This window comes from Protopterus annectens, chromosome 12.part0 (assembly GCF_019279795.1).
Source record: "Protopterus annectens isolate FY-2018-M chromosome 12.part0, PAN1.0, whole genome shotgun sequence".
Lineage (NCBI taxonomy): Eukaryota > Metazoa > Chordata > Ceratodontiformes > Protopteridae > Protopterus > Protopterus annectens.
In genome coordinates, this window is record NC_056746.1 from 223,325,468 (window position 1) to 223,342,487 (window position 17,020).

The 17,020-nt window shown below is 43.1% G+C and overlaps 1 protein-coding gene across 9 annotated transcripts in view; it reads left to right on the forward strand.

The window, feature by feature from the left end:
• LOC122816469 (myosin phosphatase Rho interacting protein) overlaps positions 1-17,020 on the forward strand; it is a 3,136,467-nt gene that overhangs the window by 2,264,703 nt on the left and 854,744 nt on the right. The window lies entirely within an intron of this gene.

Genomic DNA, 17,020 nt, shown 5'->3' on the forward strand with positions numbered 1-17,020 from the left:
TGCATGAATAAAATTACCACCAATGAGTAATTTTCAAATCAATATATTTTAAGACCACGATAAAGCAGAGTATAACGGTTAAGCGCTTTCATCCCTCCAAGCATGAGACTTCGTCAGAGTCATTAAATTAAATCAGATCAATAAAACCTTTATATAATTTATTTAAATGATCATGTGGTACAAAATAATTAAATAAGTCTCTGAAGTCTCATTAAAATACTGTGCACAGTATACATTTTGATACTTTTAAACCATCTGCCCTATACGAACATACCCACGCAATAGCTAAGCTTAACATTAATAATTCCTTGTACAAGCACACACTTAGTTGCCTCTCTTTTACTAAATTCCTATTTGATATTCTGAAAATGGTTCCTAAGTGTCCAGTAGGAGGTGCATGAGAAACTGAAATTGAGAAAAGGGAATTAATCTGGCAACTTAGATTAAATGTGGCATCTAAACCAGGGCTAAATGAGTACACATCAGTAACACCTATTTTAAAAATTAGGACAGCTGATTTATAAGTATCCATTACATTAAATTCAATGCATTAAAAAGGACTTTAAAGTATTTTTATTGTGCATTTTTGTCTGTATTTTTAATGGAAAGTATTTAATAATTCTTTTAAAACTAACATTTTTCAAAATGTATGCTGTGCAAAGAATTTTAATTTATTTAACATTTGACGTGATGTCAGTCTCGTCTTTATTCTCACTGATGATCTGATCCATCAGATCCGTCTCGGCCATTTTGCAAGTTCGAGGTCTTCAGCAAAGCTCGTGGGCCTGTTTTTACCCGTAATGCAACCCCCTAGTTAACTCAGATCAAATTTGCCGCACAGTGAAGAGTTTGTTTAGCAGCTCTGGACTAAGTATTTTTTCTTATTATATTCTTTCTACTGTAGTTTTCTGACTTTACATAGTTTAAAACCCTTCTTTTTATTTTATCTTTACCCTAGCAAGTGATTGTGAGTCTTTCTTTTCCCTTTATCGTAATTGTTATTGTCTATTTAAGTTAGATGACGTTTCTCTTTTTTTTTTATCTTAGTATATCTTTCTATCGTTTAAAAAAAAATCTTTCTTCTGTCAACTTTTTTCGGTACATTTAAGTTAGAGGACTGCCGAGTGTTTCTCTGTACATGTGGCTCGTTTCTCTTTTCTCCTGGTATTCTAGAGTTTTCAAGTATGTCCCAAAAGCAGAAAGGGAAGCCTCTTGGGAAAAAGATGCTCCTTAGTGATAAACACATCCTGAGTTTGTATTGCTTGGGGCCACTTCATTTACAAGAATTGTGCTCCATCTGCCATGGATTTAACCAGAGGGCATAGATGGAGTGACAGCGTAAACTTATTCTAAAAGGTCTGATTAAGACTCCTTTTTCTGAGGCTATATCGCCGGAATCTTCTTCCTCAGCCAAGTTGGATAAACCACAAAAATGAGCTTCTTCAAAACCTAGATCCTCTTCGGAGCCAAAGCAGAAGGCTCTCAAACTGTCAGCTGCAAACGAAATATCGTCGCAGACAACTAAAGTTGGATCTGAGGCTTCTTCAGAGCAACAAAGAGCCCGTAGCTCTGAAATTGACCTTACCCTCTGAGTTTAGCTGCAGGAGTTGATCACTTTCTTTGGAACCAGTCCACTCTTAGCTCCCATCACCTTTTATAGCAAGATCAAGGTCACCTACCCTCTCTACCTGGTCAACCAGGAGTCTGTCCGACAGATGTGGATAGGGTGGTGGCAAGACTCTTAGACACTGGGCTTGGCCAAACTATTGTTGGATCCAAGGCCAATGGAGTCTGATCAGATTCCGTCTTCCCTCTCGGCGCTTGCTCCTCCTCCAGTCCGTCCTTTGGTTTCAGATCCAGAAGATTCCAGCATCCAGGTTGTGTCTGTATCTGGTCCAGGACCCATAGTTTCCTAGGATCCGGTATCTGCCCCAAGTGTTTCCACCCAGTCAGAGGAGGAAACCTGTGGGAGCTAATACTCTGTATTCGGGTCCACAGAGCTGGTTTGGATATCACAGGATCTGACCCTGCTTCTGGGGGCCTTGGCGTGGGTGAGTTTGGCTCCTACCTCAGCTTTGGAGCTTCAGTCTTCTGCTCCGGGGGTTCCATTGGCCCCAACTACTCATTGGCTGGATCCGGGGAATTCTTCTGAGCAGAGGCAGACTGCCTTTAAAGTTATGAAGAGGGTTCTGACTACCTCTCATCTGAAATGCAATCTCCCTTGGATCTTCCTCCCAGTTCTGTCCCGGTATCTTTGTCTTCTCACTTACCCTCTCCACAGGTCTTCAGAGACCTTAGGCCTCAGGATGTCCAACAAGGGACTCCCAACTCTTCTGAAACCTCCACAGAATATCCCACTGAGGACATCTCATGAAAGAGGACATGCAACAGGAAGCATCCCGACTCCCCAGGGGAGTCCATCGCATCTGATACAGACCTTGATGAAGCAGAAGGGTCCCCATGGTCACCTCCCGAAGATGTCTCCTTTGGAGACGTCCTGAAAATCTTAAAGCAGACAGGTGACTGATAGTCCACCTTCCCTTCAGCCGAGGAGTCGGTTTACCTGAACTCTTTTGGGTCACGCCCTTTAACCTCTTGGATGACCCCTCCTTCCGATGAGCTTATTGAGTTAATCTCGCGGAAGTCTTAGACTCCAGATACCATAAATCTTACTCCTAGGAGGCCAAATAAATATATTACAGCCCCTAAGGATAAGAATTTTTTGACAAAAGGTGTAGCAGTTGATGCCGTGGTCATAGTGGTGGCCACCAAAAAGGAGCTCTCCGAGACCACTTCCTCTATCCATTCTCCGAATAAGGATTCTAGGGCCATGGATAGGTATGGAAAGTACATCTTTTCATCAGCAGCCTTTGCCTTGCAGTCACTGAATTATCTTACTCACTTCACTAGGTTACAGAGGGACCTGTTAAATGAACGATCAGACTCCCTCCAAGGAGCTGTAGCTGATGCGGTGGCAAATAGTCAATGCTCAGCTCGCCACCCTAAATCTGGCCATTAACTCATCCATGAGGCTCATATCCTATGCAGTAGGTGGAACGAGTATTGCAGTGGGTTTAGACATCTCTCTCAGGATTCAGGCCGGGATGTGCCTTTGCGATTTTGTGGAGCCCTTCAAGTCTTCCTTTGTTAAGGCCCCTTTTGATAGCTCTTGTTTATTTGGGCCTAAAGTAAAGGAAACTCTTACCAGGTGTGAACAAGAAGGTAAGACCTTATCTGCCATTGGGGTACGTTTTCCCACACCTACTAAACCCATTCCCAAAGGTCAGAGAGGTAGTGAGAAGATGTGGTTCAGGAAATCGCAGAGGTCTTTCCAAGACACAAAGGGTGAAAGTTATTCTAGAAGCAGAGGGAGGAACAATAATGGAAGACGCCACCCTCGCTGCAGGAGAGGCCCACAAAATCAGGGCTCCAAATAATTCTTCTTTGGTAGACCCTTCCAGCGCTCCTGAAGGAGTGCCTGACTGCTCGCCTCTCGAGGCAGTCAGGAGTCGATTGTCTATGCATGGGTGCAGGACATAATATCCAGAGGATATATCATTCCGATGTCCTTCAAGGATGCATCTGCAGTCCTAACAAATGGGTTGTCCTGCCTCAGGCAGCCCTTCGGTCGGCCGGATTCCAAAGTCTGGGTCTGGCCTCGGCTGATGTCGCACTTCACCCGACGTCATAGCTGCAGTTCAGCGGGTATAAAGGCATCAGCCGACGCCATTTTCCTCAGTCTTTCTTGCCGTGGCGCCGAAGCAGAAGCTGTTCGCAAGTGCCGGTCGGTCAGAACCAGAGATTGCTACTACGAAGACTTCTAAAAAGCTAAGTACCCCGTTGGGGACTCTTTCTTGCCTCAGCCGATGTCAGAAAAAGTGAATAACTGTTTAACTTGTGGGAAACAAATACTTCATAAAGATTTCCACTCTTACTGCCTACCTTGTTTAGGCCCAGACCACGACGTAGCAGCTTGTCTAGCCTGTGCTTCTTTCAACCGACGGACACTTAGACGTCGGTCGGAATTTGCTGAGGAGTTTTTCAGCTCCGCTTTTGCTTACAACATGCCGTCGGAAACTCCGACTTCACAATTAGCTAAAAAACGCAAGGAAAAGGACTGACACTCGCGGTCCGCGGTTTCGGCCGAAACCGCGGTTAAGTCAACCATGAGTGTCTAGGTTTCGGCTGAAACCGAGTCCTCGGTTCTTCCTTCGGCCGAAAGCTTGCCTCCTACCGAGACCTCATCCAGCATGGCTGAATCTGCTACTGAAAATCCACCTGCTCTTACAGGTTCACAGGATTTATCTGATACTATTCCTTTAGATATATCTACTCCTGCACGTGGAGCTGCTAGGCCCCCTGCATCCATGTCAATTAAGGCTTTTGCCAGGGCTAAAGCAGCAAAATCAACCAAGACTGTGCCTGCTAAGACCCCCTCTCACAGGCCTAGCTCTAGTACTCAAATGCTTAGTCTAGCAGAGGATCTCATTTCTTTGATCAGGGGATCCCAGCCTCAACCTGACAGGGCCTCTCAACCACCTCCAGAGAAGAGGCCTAGAGCAGAGCCCCCTGAGCCAGTTTCTACAGATTACTCCTCTGATGATTCAGATAATACAAACCCTCCAGAAGGCCCTTATTCCCCTTATGAGGACTCTGATGCAGAAGACTCCATTCCTTCTGCCTCTCCGCCTGAGGAATTTTCTTTTGGGGAAACCTTGCATGCTATGAGGGAACAATTTCAATGGCAGGGCCAGGATTTTTCAGACTCTAGGAAAAGGCTTAGGACCTTTTTGCATTTGCCACAGCATAGGCCTTTAGCCATTCCTCCAGTACTTACTGTTGTGGATGATGCATTTAATGATGCTTGTACTGCTCCTGATTCACTTCCTCCGGCCCCTGCTAAGCCCGACAGGTACTACAGGGTTCCGGACACACATTATCATTTGTATAAGGCTCCTTTTGCAGATCCAGAAACTATTTCACAGGGACCCAAGGCTGTAGCAGCTACCTCTGCCAAAACACCCCTCCCCTCTGAAAGGGAATCTAGGGCCTTAGAGAGATGGGGTAAAAAAGTTTATACTTCTGCTACTCTTTCGGCTAGGGCCTTAAACTGTCAATTCCACATGATTCAGTATCAGGAATTTATGTTAGATCAGTTAACTAAAAAGCTGTCCTCGCCTGAACCATTAGACAAAAAGTCTCTTCAGGAAATGGTACATAACATTCAGCAGGTCAGTAATCATTCCTTAAAATGCGGCTATGATGCACTGGAGGCTTCCTTTAGATCAGCTATGATTGGTACAGTGATCAGAAGGCATGCATGGTTAAAAGAGCAGTCCTTACCAGACCATGTAAAATCAAAGCTCCTAGATGCTCCCATGGATAAACACAATTTGTTTGGCTCCCCTGCACAGCAGGTGCTGAAGAAGGTGGAAGAGAAAGCTAAATCTGTCCAGACAGTCAAGGATTTCTTACAGGTCCAGCCTCCAAGGTTTAGTAGGAACTGGCCTTCCAAGAATTGGTCCTTTCCAGACACCGCCAGAGCACAGAGAGGCAGGAATAGGCGCCCAAGAGGTAGAGGTCAATCCAGAGGTGCCTACAGGGGACATCAGTGGCAGCCTAACAACCAGCAAAGTACTGCCACAGATCCAGCCACTACCACTTCCACAGGACAATCACAGTGACTTGGCTCTGACACCGCCTACCAGGGAACAACTAGAAGCACCCTTAGGCGGAAAGCTAGCCTTATTTTCAGTAAACTGGCATTACATTACAGGAGACAAATGGATTTTACAGACAATAGACAAAGGTTACAGGTTTCACTTCCATACTCTACCAAGGAAGAGAGGAATGCCAAACCTACCTCCAAATCAAAAGACAAAAGCTCTAGAACAAATAGATCACTTAAGAAGGATGAGAGCTATAGAAAAGGTACCGTCTATGGAACAAGGGCAAGGATTTTACTCCAGACTTTTCCTGGTGCCAAGAAAAGAAAACCAATGGAGACCTATTCTCGACCTGTCCGCTCTGAACACATATCTCATTGTTCCAAAATTCAAGATGCTGACCTTACAGCAGCTTCTTCCCGTGCTGGGCAAGGAGTCTTGGCTGGTAACTCTAGATCTCAAGGAGGCATACCTGCACGTCCCCATACGACCAAATTGCAGAAGATACCTCAGATTTCTTGCAGGATCAGAGCATTATCAATTCTCAGCATTGCCTTTTGGCTTATCTACTGCGCCCAGAGTATTCACGAAATGCCTTGCATCAGTAATTGCTCATTGCAGACTTCAGGGAATTCAAATTTACCCTTACCTGGACGACTGCCTGTTACAAGCGGACAACAAAAACAAATTAGCAAAAGATTTGAAAAAGGTCATTCATCTACTGCAAGCCTTGGGATACAAAAAAGTCAAGGCTGATACCATCCCAAAGGATAACTTTCTTGGGTGCAGAACTGGACACATCAAATCAAATGGCATCCCTCACAGCAGAAAAGCAGAAGCACCTTCCTCTCTACTTCATGGCATTAACAATGCAGAACCAGCTAACAGCAAGGAAAGTCCTGCAGGCCCTGGGTTACATGGCATCCTGCATAATATTGATTCCACATGCCAGACTGCATATGAGGAAGTTGCAATGGCACCTAAGGAATTTATGGTCTCAGCACAAGCACAGCCTAGAAACCCAAATTCCAATAATTCCATGCCTGAAGCAAGAATTCCGATGGTGGGCTCAGGCCTGTCAATTGAACAAAGGACTGCCCTTCCACAGCCCTCAACCAAGCCAGACTATCACCACGGATGCCTCAGACCTCGGTTGGGGGGGGGGGGCACACATGCTGGACAAGTGCATACAAGGCTCATGGACTCAAGACCAGCTGAACCTACACATAAATCAAAAGGAGATGCTGGCAGTAAAACTGGCAATTCAGGCATTCAGACCGTTTCTTCAACAGGGTCAATTGCTGATAAGGACGGACAACACCACAGTTATGTGGTATATCAACAAACAGGGAGGCACACATTCATATCCTCTATGCCGGATGGCAATGGACCTCTGGAATGTGGCCCTGAACCTCAACATTCAGCTCCAGGCAATATTTGTACCAGGAAAAGAAAATATACTAGCAGACATCCTAAGCAGAACTACCACGGATGCCCACGAATGGATGCTGCATCCAGACATCTTCAAATCCATTACAAGGAAATGGGGACTACCAGAAATAGACTTATTTGCATCCCCACACAACCACCAATTGAAAAAATTCTGCACAAGGACATACCACCCACTTGCTTGGAAGGTGGACTCTATCTTTCAGTTGGGAAAACCTGACAGCATATGCATTCCCACCTCTTCCTTTGATGCACAAGGTGCTATTGAAGATCAAAGAAGACCGCCCAAGGATCATCCTGATAGCTCCAGACTGGCCGAGGCAGCATTGGTACCCATTACTGAGGAGTATGTCTCGGGAACAAGCATGGCCTCTGCCCCTAGTTCCCTTACTGCTAACACAGAACAACTTCAAAACCCTGCATCCAAACTTGAAAACGCTGCAGCTAGCTGCTTGGAACATTGCATAAGACAAAATAACCCAGATTTATCTCAAAGGGTTAAAGACATTATCTTGGAGGCTCGCAGACCCTCAACAAAGAAAACTTATTCAGCAAAATGGAAAAGATATCTCATTTGGAGTGCAGCAAAAGGAGAAAATGTGTCACTGGTAAACATAGCCAACATCCTGGAATACTTGGCAGAACTTTTCCACAATGGCCTGTCCTATTCTTCCATTAAGATTCATGCGTCAGCTATTTCAGCAGAATACAACATGGACCCTCCAGTCTTCTCTCATCCTATACTCAGGCAGTTTCTGAGAGGAATTAAAAATGTAAAGCCACCAAGGAAGCCACCATTGCCCGCATGGGACTTGAACTTTGTGCTAGAAAAGTTGACACTCCCTCCTTTTGAACCAGCAGCAACAGCAGAATTACAGTACTTATCATGGAAAACTGCGTTCCTGCTTGCAATCACTTCAGCAAGAAGGGTTTCTGAATTACAGGCATTAATGGCAGTACAGCCCTTCCTTATCTTCCATCAAGATAGAGTGTCCATGAGAACTAATCCTACTTTTATGCCAAAGGTGGTCTCCAGGGTATCCTTAAACCAAGCTATCTGCCTACCTACATTCTTCCCCAACCCACAGAACAGGGGAGAAAGATTACTACATACCTTGGATGTGCATAGGCAATTGCGCTACTACCTGGACAGAACCAAGAACAATAGAAAAACTGACCAGCTACTGGTAGCATATGCAACAGGAATGGAAGGAAAAGCAATTTCAAAACAGACAATCTCAAAATGGATAGGAAATTGCATTAGATTTTGTTACTCTTACCATGGAAAGACAACTCCAGAAAACATCAGACCTCACTCCACAAGGGCTACAGCCACTACTACAGCTTTTTTACGAGGAGTGGCTACCAAAGACATTTTAGAGGCTGCTACTTGGAGCTCCGTGCATACATTTGCCAAGCATTATAATCTACCCTTATACTCCAGATCCCGAGCAGGTTTTGCCACTGCTGTTTTGCAAGGGATCTTAACTACACCATAATCTTATTAGTACCTCCTCCCCCAGTTTGGCTATGGTATTCTACCCATTTGTTAGGACTGCAGATGCATCCTTGAAGGGACATAGTACAGTTTTGTACCTACCATAAATGTAGATGTCCGAGAGGTATGCATCTGCAGTCAGGATTACCCTCCCTTCTTCCCCTCTGTGGTACTCCTAGGGTATTTGCCCATCTTGTAGCTAGCTGGGGGAATCTATTATGGTGTATTTGTTTGTATATATGTATATACATGTTTATTTTTATTTGCTCTCTGTTATTTGGAAACATTGGCATTTATCCAAATTTAGCCTTCCTAGAGGGCACCTGGCATCTGGGGCAAGAAACACTGAGGAAAATGGCATCGGCTGATGCCTTTATACCCGCTGAACTGCAGCTATGACGTCTGGTGAAGTGCGACATCAGCCGAGGCCAGACCCAGACTTTGGAATCCGGCCGACCGAAGGGCTGCCTGAGGTAGGACAACCCATTTGTTAGGACTGCAGATGCATACCTCTCGGACATCTACATTTATGGTAGGTACAAAACTGTACTTTCTTCTTCCCCGCTCCCGAAAACAAGTCACTTCTAGATGTTCCCTCTAGTCAGAAGCAACAAACAACATTAGAAATCCAAAAGTTGCTAAGAAAAAGAGTCATCCAAGAAGTCCCAGCAGACCAGAGCTGATCCAAAACTTACTCAAGATTCTTTTTAGTTCCAAAGAAAACAGAGGACTGGAGACCCATTTTGGACCTCAGCGATTTAAACAAGTCTGTAAAAAAGACCAAGTTTTGGATGGTGACACTGCAGTCTATACTTCCATTCCTAGGAAAAGGCATTTTGGATATGCTCTGTAGACCTTCAGGATGCATACTACCACATAAAAATGAAAAGACGATGCAGAAGGTACCTGCACTTCTGGCTAGGAACCAGTCATTTCCAGTTTTGAGCTCTGCCCTTTGGTCTCACTACAGCACCCAGAGTGTTCACCAAGTGCATGGCAGTAGTGACTGCTCACCTGAGAAGCAGAGGATTCCATGCGTTTCTTTATTTGGACGACTGGCTTATCACCGCCTCAACCAGGCATCTTCTGCTACAAGCCAGAGACTACACCCTTCAACTTTGTTCCTCCCTAGGTATTACCATAAACTACAAAAAATCTGCTCTAGAGCCATGCCAAAGCTTAGTCTTTATAGGAGCAGAGATAAACATGACTGCACTGCTAGCAAGGCTCCCACAAGACAGAGTAGACAATCTTCGCCATTATGTACAGTTGTTAATCACGAAAATATGAGCCTCTGCAAAACTGGTTCTTCAAGTCCTGGGGAAAATGGCTGCGTCATTAGTACTCATTCCCCTAGCTCGTCTTCATATGAGAATACTTCAGTGGTTACTTTCCACACAATGGTCACATACAATCATGATAACCAACTCCTGCAAGAAGGACCTTCAGTGGTGGATTCACTCCCCATTAGTGTCTCAAGGCCGTCACTTCATTCCCCCTCAACCCCAGATCACGGTGACCACGGACGCTTCCCAGATAGTGTAGGTGGGGCATTATCTGGGCAAGACAGTCCAAGGTATCTGGCAGGAACATGAGGATCTTTTGCACATAAACATCCTGGAGATGAGGGTGGTACTTTTGGTGTTGCAGGCATTTCTAGAGACTCTTCCTCTATGAACGATTGCGGTTCGATCAGACAAACATGTCTGTAGTCTGGTACATAAACAAAGGGGAACCATTTCTTGCCCCCTTTGTCAAGAAGCTCTGGGCATGTGACAGTGGGTAAAGGCTTCCAGCTGCTTTCTGATAGCAACACACATCCTGGAGAAATCCAAAATGATCTCAGACAAATTGAGCAGGGCCATACTATGGCCACACGAGTAGTCCCTCACTCAGAAGTTTACAGAAGGGATCTGAAAATGGGCAAGCCTTGCTGCAATCTCTTCGCATTGCCCACCAGTGCCAAATGCAGTGACTATTTTGCCCTGATCCCTCCTATGGGGGGAGGCACCAAGAGATGCACTTCTTCACGATTCACCTCTGGGACTTCTTTATGCCCCCCCCCCCCATCCCTCTAATTCTCAATTTTTTGCAGAAAGACAGTTTGTTGGAAACAACAATAATCCTGATTGCCCCCTATTGGCCTCGTCAAATCTGGTTCCCCTTTCTACAGCCTCATCTTCGGAACAAACCATGAATTCTGGACCCTGTTCCAGACCTTGTGACTCGCCCAGTAGGAATGGTTCAGCCCAATCTGGACAGTCTCAAACCAACAGCTTGGCTGCTCCACTTCCCCTGATCACAGGTTTCCTCTTCTTTCCACTTTGGACAAACACATCATCTCTTATAAAACCTCAACACGAAAATTGTACAGGAGTAAATAGTAGAGATTTGTTACATGGGCCAGCAGTAATCAGATAGACCCTTTTTCTGCACCCGTACATTCTGTTCTAGAATTTTTGGCCAAACTTTTCAATGATGGAGCTGCTGAGTTCAGTTGGCAGCAATTTCCAATTTCCATGTAGTAGAAAATGGTTCTGGAATCATGTCACACAGACTTTGTAAAGCTTTTTTGAAGGGGACTACTAAGATAAGACCACAGTATAAGAATCTAACACCCCCCTGGGATCTCAGTTTCATTTTTTCTAGCATCATCTGTCCCCATTTTGAACCATCCACAACATGCGACTTTAAATATCTCTCCTTGGAAAAACACTTTTTAGTGGCTATTACATCAGCTAGATGAGTTTCTGAATTACAAGCTTTGTTGTCCAAAGCCCCATACCTAATTTTTCATAAGGGCAGTTTCTTTACGCACTAACCCCTCTTTTCCACCAAAGGTTGTGTCGGAAAGTAACCTCAACCAATCTGTAGAGCTGCCAGTTTTCTTTCTTAACTTCCAAAATAAAGGAGAGTATTCACTGTATCTCTTAGATGTTCACAGACAGTTACGTTTCTACCTACATAGAACTTCCGAATTTAGAAAATCAGATCAACTTTTTGTCTCTTACTCTGATATTAGGAAAGGTTAACCAGTCACAAAAGTTACTTTATCTAAATGACTCACACTATGTATATCAAAAAATAGGCCACTTCCAAGTACTCTTAAAGCTCATTCCACAAGGTCAGTAGCCACCTCTGCAGCTTTTCAAGCTAGATTACCCTTGGATAGCATCTGTGCTGCAGCAAATTGGGCAAAGCCTTATACCTTTAGGAGTAGAGTCTATTTCGGTTCTGTGATTCAGAGGAATATTCTCCCATGAGCCACCCAAGAGTCATGTTGCTTGGGAGGTGGTTCCATTAGTGAGAATAAAGGCAAGATTGACAACATCATATGAAGTTATGTAATTACCATAACATTCCATGTGTGTTGTCCATCTTGCTTTTTATTCTCGCAACCCCCCCAATAGCCCCTGCCTATACTCCTGGGAGACCAAAAAGCACAAATTGGAGCCTCAGAATTCATTGTCTTGCATATTTTTTGAGGGTTATATACACTTGCATATATATATATATATATATATATATATATATATATATATATATTTATCTATGAGTTTGCTAGAGGCAAACAAGATCTGAGGTAACTAGGGGGTTGCATTGTTGCATTATGGGTAAAACAGGCCCACAAGCTTTGCTGAGGACCTCAAGCTTGCAAAATGGACAAGACTGATCCAATGGATCGGATCCGACCCATCAGTGAAAGTAAAGGGTGAGATGGGACAACACACATGGAACGTTATGGTAAGCACATAACTTTTCTACCAGAGAAGTCCAACTTGGACAGAGCCAATTTTCAGTGGAGGCTTCAGAGACTGTTCCCTTAACTCTTAAATTATTTTGTACCACATGATCATTTAAATAAATGATATAAAGGTTTTATTGATTTAATTTAACGGTTGTGATGAAGTCCCATGCTTGGGAGGACGAAAGCGCTTAACCGTTATAAGTTGGTTTATTGTGTTCTTAAAGTATATTTGAAAAATACTCATTGGTGCTGTTTTTATTCAAGCAACTGGTTAGTTTTTCTTGTACTTGGAGTGCCTGGTCGACACTATGTGAGCCTTTGGTATTTTCAGTGTGTTTAATATTGGCTGCTCGTTCACAAGCTGTGGATGTATTACTAGTTTTGGGATTACAGCGTGGCAGAGTTTACTGGGTGGTTTTCCAGGAACGGTTTTACTGAAAATGGATGGACCAGCTGGAGTGTGTTCTGCACCGTCTGGTTGTGCTGCTACTCCAGGTCAGCAGAGAGTTACTAAATTAAATCCTGCCTTTCCTGTGGGTGGCTTAACTCAACTAGTCACCCTTTTGACAGAGCAAGTCTCACAGTGTAATTTTACCATAGAGAAGTATAGGCTGCTTTCTTCAACTACTGGCTTTGCTTTTTCCACTTCTCCCCTTTCCAATTATGTCATTCAGAGAGATGGACCTACTCGAGGTGACTTGCAAGAAACAGTGCGACTGCAGGAAGAGTTTTCACATGGAGGACAAGGGCTCAGCTTGTCCAGAGAATTTATTAATAATAAAAACAAATACCTCCAGTGATGGTTAAATAAAGAACTAGCTTTGGACAGCAGGGAAACTGTATGGCTGCAACAGAGCATTCAAACTTTGCTAAATGATTTCGAAACTAAAATTGACAAGGTACGTAGCCTTCAAATAGGGTCCCTATTAATTTGACAAAACTTTAGCGTGTCGAACTACAAAAGATTGACAGCTAAGGATCGAAACGTCCAAACCGCGAATGATCAGCTAAGCAATTTTTTTCCCATGGAAAGAATTCGCTTGGCCGTTACACAAAACAAAAACCTTTAAATCTGAATTAAGTGGGGGCTTTGCCCCCCACCCCAACTAAATATACTAACGCTGAGATTGCTCCACATCAGGGAAAGAGCGAATACCCGTTAACGGCCAAGCAAATTCTTTCCCTGAGAAAAAATTTGCTTAGCTGGCCATTCGCAGTTTGGCTTTTTCAATCTTTAGCTGTCGATCTTTTATAGTTCGACAAGCTAAAGCTTTGACAAGTTAATAGGGACCCTTCAAATAGATAATTTATATTTAACTGAATGTGTCAGGGTGAAAAGAGTTCCTAAGGAACTCAGACTGTTTACATTTTCTAATTGGCTAGCACTTGATTATTCTGATTATTCAGATCTGATAGAAATTTTGATAGACACGGCGTCAAACTGATGCAATTCATTATTAAACTAAGTAATAATAGAATCAAAAAACTGTTTGAAGAACTTACTTAATAACAATATTACAAATTATTTTTTGTTGGAAAATAATGTTCCGAAATATGAGCATATCACCTCAGCACAACCTAGGTATCCTTGTAATGTCAACTGAACCTAATCAGTATGTCTGTATTCTGCTTGACCCTTTTTAATTATTATTATAATTCTTTGAATTTGAAACAATTTATTACAGTCATATATTGTGTATGTGAATGGCTGTAACTGTTTAGAGCTATTTTACTGCTGTTATTCTGCTTTGAACTTATTATTTTTTACTGTATAAAGTTTTCTGTGCTGGAGCTTTTCTCCCCGGGCCTCTACTGAAAATGGATTTTATTCCAGTTAGACTAGCCCGGTCAACAAATGTAAAATAAAAATAAAAATAAAATAAATAAATAAATAAGCATATATTTGATGAAATTGAACAGGATGCTAAGAATAATTTGATCCAAAAACAGAAGTTAGAAAGAGAGAAAATGGAATGGGTCTGTGTTACGCTGTTGAAACACCATCGCATCAAATACTACATCATCAACACATATTCAGCGAAATTCACTTCCGCGATTCCCTGAATACTTAAAGGGCAAAGACATAGTTGAACAACTACACAATTTTGCCCTTTTCTCCACTGTTGTACGATCTTGGAGTTGTTATATTTAGTTAGGGGGGAGTATGGGGGGGTGAAGCCCCCACCCCACATGGGTGAGTTTGGTTTAGCTAGATTTAGTTCCGTTGGATTGTGGGGCAGGTATTTGTTTCCCCTTTAAGTATTCAGCGAATCATGGAAGTGAATTTCGCTGAATATGTGACGACGATGTGATTTTATTAGTAATGATTTTGGCAGTAACTTATTGGAGCATACCAGAATTCATTTTTCTTAGAAGATCGGAGTGAATAGGTAATCAACGTAGAAAGGATTCTTTTTTAGTTCACCCCCATTCCCAGAATGGACAGAGGAACAGGGGGAGAGGGAGGAATTGGCAAAAGAACAATTGGAACAGGTAGAGAATTCAAGTAACATAATATCCACAGACATTATAGCATCAGCACACGAGGGTAGAGTGTTAATGTATCAGGGTTTCAGTATTTTTAATTATACAGATGTAAACATTGATGAGACTTTTTTTTTCACCTTTTAAAAAAAGAGTTTAAGTTTGTATCCTCTGGGAAGGTTGATGCAACGGATGTTCTTAATGAAGTAAAACTCTATACTAGGAAGTTGAATTTCCAAATTTATGTTCAAGGGTCCCAACCCCATGTGCAAAATGGGAAAAAGGGGTTGAAAATGGATGGATTCAAGGATCAAGGTTCAAATTCTGAAGGGGTTTCTTATATGTCCATTACGTTAAAGTACATTTAACCCACCACTCCACCCTACTGTTACTATGTTTGAAAAAACTTGTAGTAATGAATTGCACAACATTTTAAAATTTCAAAGGAAGAGATTTTTTTAATCTTAGGAGGAAAGAAATCTTATGAATGAACTCATGAACGACTTTTCACTTAGGATCATGATGCCAGATAAGGGTGGGGGAATTGTTATAGTAGATAAAATGGATTACATTGGACAGATTTTTAATCTTCTTCATGGCACTGAGGTATATGAAACAGTGTCCAGGAGCGAAATTAACATAACTTACAAAAAAATAGTTATTTTTGGAAGACTCTTGTATTACAAGGGATGATTAGAGAGGATCTCTACCAGTTTTTGGTCAATAGACATCCTCTCATTCCAGTAGCATTTGATATAGCTAAGATCCATAAAAAATATACACGACCCCCCCCTATCGTTTAATGGTGGCAGCTCATAATTCTATGACTTATCCCCTTGGCCTGATCTGCAAGGGCATGGAACGCATTATTATGGAACTTATAAACAAAGACATTGGCAACCTTCAAACACTGAACCCCACCCAGTTTGAGTTCGTTGAAGGGCCGATCTTGTCTCCTGAACCTGAGTGGCTTCTTTGAATCAGTCTCCAGAGCTGTGGATGAGGGTAAGGAGGTCCACACAGCCTATCTGGACTTCGCCAAGGCCTTTGACACCATCCCCCACTCTGGAATCGTAGATAAACTTACTAAGCTGGGCATAAATCCCTAAGTCACTCGATGGGTTGCCAACTGGCTTACTGACAGAACCCAGACTGTAAAAGTAGCTGACTCCAAATCCAGCTCCAGACAGGTGACAAGTGGAGTACCTCAGGGTTCAGTCCTGGGACTGCTCTTGTTTAGCATCTACATCTCTGAAGTACAGGCCAACACTAAGGGACTTTGGCTAACAAAGTTCGCAGATGACTGCAAATTGGGAGCCATTACTGAATCCCCAAATGATGTGGATATTCTACAAAAGGGCCTCACAGAAACAGATGCTTGGTGCCAGAGCCATGGGCTCAAGCTTAATGCCAAGAAATGTATAGTTATCCCCTTTGAGAAAAAACATGTACCCATGAATTACCACATAGGTGGCAGTACACTAAACACCGAAAGTGTGATGAGAGACTTAGGGACACAGATGGACAGTGGTCTCACCTTCGATAGCCACATTGCCACAACAGTCAGGAAATTCTTCTCTGTGGCACACCTCATCACTAAGGGCTTTTCATCCAGAAAAAGGAGGTCATTGCCCCATTGTACTCATCCCTCATTAGACCCATTACAGAGTACAACGCCCCATTTGGTATGTACCTCACAAGACATCTGCAACAGCTGGAAAGGCAACAGAAATACCTCACTAAAAGAATCATTGGCCTAAAGCAGATGCCCTATGCTGACCATCTAAAAAAAATTCCAGCTATACTTTGTGGCATATCGTCTACTCAGACGTGATCTCTGCTTATCATACAAGGCCATGTCAAACCCTGAGCTGTTGGACATGTTCCACTTAAAGAAATCCAAATCTCTCAGAGCCGCATGCTCCAGGGATCTAAACCATGTCATCACAATGAACAAAACATGCTGGAGGGATAGGTTCTTGACCCAGAAACTTCCCATACTCTGGAATAGACTTGCCCATACATGTCAAGCAGAACGCCTCCTTGGCCCTCATCAAAAGGAACCTTGACAATTGGATGGGAGATAGGAAATTGACCTCGGGGATCACGTCAGTCACCCTGCTAGACAGGGGTCCAGGGAAGTAAATATTGTGGGAAGAAATATCCAGGGAATTG